A 4,610-nucleotide genomic window follows, 5' to 3' on the forward strand; every position below is an offset into this window, starting at 1 on the left:
GTCTGACCTCCAGGGCTTTGTGGTGAGTCCCGTTGGTCTCCCGGCTGACCTCCAGGGCTTTATGACAAGACCTATAGGTCTCCCGGATGACCTCCAAGGCTTTGTTGTGGGTCCTGGTGGTTTCCCGGCCTGCCTCCAGGGCTTCATAGCAAGTCCCGTTGGTCTCTCGGCTGACCTCCAGGGCTTTGTGGTGAGTCCTGTAGGTTTCCCGGCCTGCCTCCAGGACTTCATAGCAAGTCCTGTTGGTCTCCGGTCTGACCTCCAGGGCTTTGTGTGAGTCCTGTTGGTCTCCCGGCTGACCTCCAGGACTTTGTGACAAGACCTATAGGTCTCCCGGACGACCTCCAAGGCTTTGTGGTGAGTCCCGTCGGCCTCCGGAGTCTCGTCGTGGGTCCCATCTGCCTCCTGGTTCCTGCTCTGCTGCCAGCATGTACTTGCTCCACTGCCAGTGTCGCAGGTCCTATCAACCTCCCAGCCAGGCTCAGGAGGTTGGTCAGGCCGAGACACATCCCCAGCATCTCCAAGGTTCCTGTTCTGCCACCAACGTCCCCGAAGGTACTTGCTCCCCTGCCAGCGTCCTCCAAGGCTGCTGTTTGCCAGCATCCTCCTCAGATTCCTTTGGTGTTCCTTAGTTGTTTCCATTTAATTCTGCCTTGTTTTCCACATCTGTTCTTCATTGGTGCTTCCAATTATGTTTATGTCTTGTTTCTAGTTATTTTCCTTTGTTCTAGTTTAATTAGGTTCCTTTAGTCTCCTTACTCCTTTGTGTTTGTATTTTGGTTTTTTCCCCTTGTGTAATCTTCCCCCCTTTCCTTTGCCACTTTCTCTTTCCCTTCACAGGCTGCTTCCACTCCCTCCACTCACACCTGCTCATCAGCCCAGGYCCTGCACAGTGGTGCACTTGGTAGCACTGTTGCCTTGCAGSAAGAAGGTCCTGGCTTCAATTCCCAGCCCCGRGTCTTTCTKCATGGAGTTTACATGTTSTCCCAATGCATGCGTASGTTCTCTCCGGGTACTCCGGCTTCCTCCCAAAGTCCAAAAGCATGACTGTTAGGTTAATTGATTTCTGTAAACTCATCCTTATGTATGGATGTGTGCATGCATGCTTGTTTTGTCCTGTCTCTGTGTTGCTAGCGACCTTTTCCAGGGTGTACACCGCCTCCTGCTAGAGATACACAGTAAAAAATGCTGGGTTATTTTCATAACCCAATTTCTGGGTTGAATCTGTTGGGTCATAGGTTGAGTTACTATATTTATTTTTAAGAACATAAAATTACTATGAACATTTGAAATTGCTGGCTAATTRCAAGTTATTTGCAGTGGAGACAGCTATGAGATTGAATTCAGTCATTCTTAAAATTTGATTTGTGATTTTGTCTTTTCTGTAAATTTTGTAATTTTACATCCAGGATCTTCAGGAGAATTAAGCGAAACCCATACTCCTTGTTCTCAAAGGAGACCTTCTGTATGGCCAACAACATGAGTCTGCTCCCCCAAGGTATTGAAGCTCAGAAGAAATGTTCTCTAAAATGTTTTCATGCTTTTTAGTTACTGCAACATTTTAACACTAGCTTATGTTTGATACAGAAGATGATGTAGCCCTGCAGCTGCTGCCAGTACTCCTCCCTGCTCCACCTTACTCATTTGGGAGAAGAGTTTCAAACCAGTTTTAGTTTCCAGTGAGAGTTGGACTCCGCCAAGGCTGCCCTTTGTCACCGATTCTGTTCATTACTTTCATGGACAGAATTTCTAGGCGTAGCCGAGGTGTTGAGGGGATCCGTTTTGGTGGCCTTAGGATCGCATCTCTGCTTTTTGCGGATGATGTGGTCCTGTTGGCTTCATCAGAGCGGTTTGCGGCCGAGTATGAAGCGCCCGGGATGAGGCTCAGTGCCTCCAAATCCGGGGCCATGATCTTGAGCCGGAAAAGGGTAAAGTGCCTTCTCCGCGGCAGGGGGGTCGTCCTGCCTCAATTGGAGGAGTTTAAGTATCTGAGGACCTTGTTCACGAATGAGGGACGAAGGGAGTGGGAGATCGACAGGCGGATTGGCACAGCGTCTGCCATGAAGCGGGCACTGTACCGGTCCATCGTGGTGAAGAGAGAGCTGAGTCAAAAAGTGAAGCTCTCGATTTACCGGTCGATCTACGTTCCCACCCTCATCTATGGTCATGAGCTTTGGGTCATGACCGAAAGAACGAGATTATGGATACAAGCGGCCGAAATGGGTTTCCTCTGCAGGGTGACTGGGCCTCTCCTTTAGAGATAGGGTGAGAAGCTCGGTCATCCGGGAGGGACTCAGAGTAGAGCGGCTGCTCCTGCACGTCGAGAGGAGCCAGTTGAGGNCTCCCCCAAGGTATTGAAGCTCAGAAGAAATGTTCTCTAAAATGTTTTCATGCTTTTTAGTTACTGCAACATTTTAACACTAGCTTATGTTTGATACAGAAGATGATGTAGCCCTGCAGCTGCTGCCAGTACTCCTCCCTGCTCCACCTTACTCATTTGGGAGAAGAGTTTCAAACCAGTTTTAGTTTCCAGTGAGAGTTGGACTCCGCCAAGGCTGCCCTTTGTCACCGATTCTGTTCATTACTTTYATGGACAGAATTTCTAGGCGTAGCCGAGGTGTTGAGGGGATCCGTTTTGGTGGCCTTAGGATCGCATCTCTGCTTTTTGCGGATGATGTGGTCCTGTTGGCTTCATCAGAGCGGTTTGCGGCCGAGTATGAAGCGCCCGGGATGAGGCTCAGTGCCTCCAAATCCGGGGCCATGATCTTGAGCCGGAAAAGGGTAAAGTGCCTTCTCCGCGGCAGGGGGGTCGTCCTGCCTCAATTGGAGGAGTTTAAGTATCTGAGGACCTTGTTCACGAATGAGGGACGAAGGGAGTGGGAGATCGACAGGCGGATTGGCACAGCGTCTGCCATGAAGCGGGCACTGTACCGGTCCATCGTGGTGAAGAGAGAGCTGAGTCAAAAAGTGAAGCTCTCGATTTACCGGTCGATCTACGTTCTCTCCCTCATCTATGGTCATGAAATTTGGGTCATGACCGAAAGAACGAGATCACGGATACAAGCGGCCGAAATGGGTTTCCTCTGCAGGGTGACTGGGCCTCTCCTTTAGAGATAGGGTGAGAAGCTCGGTCATCCGGGAGGGACTCAGAGTAGAGCGGCTGCTCCTSCACGTCGAGAGGAGCCAGTTGAGGTGGCTTGGGCATCTGGTACGGATGCCTCCTKGACGCCTCYCTGGTGAGGTGTTCCGGGCACGTCCCACCGGGAGGAGGCYTCRGGGAAGACCCAGGACACGCTGGAGGGACTATGTCTCTCGGCTGGCCTGGGAACGCCTTGGGGTTCCCCCTGAGGAGCTGGAAGAAGTGGCTGGGGAAAGGGAAGTCTGGGCCTCCCTTCTGAAGCTGCTGCCCCCGCCACTCAACCCTGGATGAAGTGGACGGATGGACGGATGGATGGATGGACGGACGGATTACAGACCCATCAACCTGGAAGTTCAGAAGGCTTCATTGATATCCAGCCTGTAAGTCAACATTCATCTCTGAATAATGCTTATATTGTTTAAATAAGTGCATCACATTCAATAGTGAGGTTTTGTGTTAAACTAGAATCAGTCTTAAATTAGTTTTGAGAATGTAGCCCTTTACCTTTAAATTCACTAAAGGCCTGTTTTTGTGTCTTCTCTCTTGTTCTCAACAAAGATCTTTTGCATGGCCAAGAAAAGAAAGGAGCAGCCATCTTCTCAACAACATGAATTTTCTCTCTTAAGGTATTGAAGCTCAAGAGATGTTTTCTAAACTGTTTTTAACATCTAACATTTTAACACAAGCTTATGTTTGCCAGACAGACAAGATGATATAGCCGTGGAACTGCTGCCAGTACTCCTCCCTGTTCCACCTTACACATTTGGGAGAAGAGTTTCAGACCCATCAACCTGGAAGTTCAGATGGTTTMATTGATATCCAGCCTGTAAGTCAGCCTTCATCTCTGAATAATGCTCCAATTGTTTGCTGTTTAAATAAGTGCATCACTAATGGCCTGTTTTTTCTGTCTCCTCTCTCCATCAAGTTGGAACAAACCCGGTGGCACATCTATGAAATGCGACAACCCATATGTCTTCATGCATGGAGACAGGCAAAAATGCTAAAGTGTCATTAAAAATGATCCTTTTTTAATGGCTGAAAGTTTTACTTGTAGTTTGCTTTAAAACAGACTTTTTACATGAAATGTTTTCTAGTGTGTAGTAACAGATACTTCTGGAGTTGTAACCAAATGAGTTGAAGTGATTTAACTATATACTTTTGAAACAACTTATGTTTTGTAACTTTTGTAAATGAAATCTGCTGGCTCTATATATGTATCACGTGGAAATAAAAGAGGCTTTAAATTCAGATTGTTTTTAATCCTGTTTTTATATAGTGAAATTTAAATGTTTTATTTTTTTTAAACCCACTATAGTGGTATAATAACCCTTATGTTGTGTTATGAGTTTCAACCCAATTTTGGGTCAATTTAACCAATTTAACCAAGTCAATTTAACCCAACCTTTAGATGGTTGCCATAACCCAACTAACATGGGTTATGGCACTGAGGTGCTGGGTCAAACCCTCAATC

At 47.4% G+C, this 4,610-nt stretch overlaps 1 long non-coding RNA gene across 1 annotated transcript; it reads left to right on the plus strand.

The window, feature by feature from the left end:
- Window positions 1-3,337: 3,337 nt before the first annotated feature.
- LOC103466983 (uncharacterized) lies at window positions 3,338-4,610 on the plus strand. The gene is made up of 4 exons (XR_534016.2): window positions 3,338-3,519; window positions 3,698-3,765; window positions 3,840-3,965; window positions 4,065-4,610. It is a non-coding gene; the product is annotated as an uncharacterized LOC103466983 (long non-coding RNA).

The sequence above is a fragment of the Poecilia reticulata genome, linkage group LG7 (assembly GCF_000633615.1).
Source record: "Poecilia reticulata strain Guanapo linkage group LG7, Guppy_female_1.0+MT, whole genome shotgun sequence".
Lineage (NCBI taxonomy): Eukaryota > Metazoa > Chordata > Actinopteri > Cyprinodontiformes > Poeciliidae > Poecilia > Poecilia reticulata.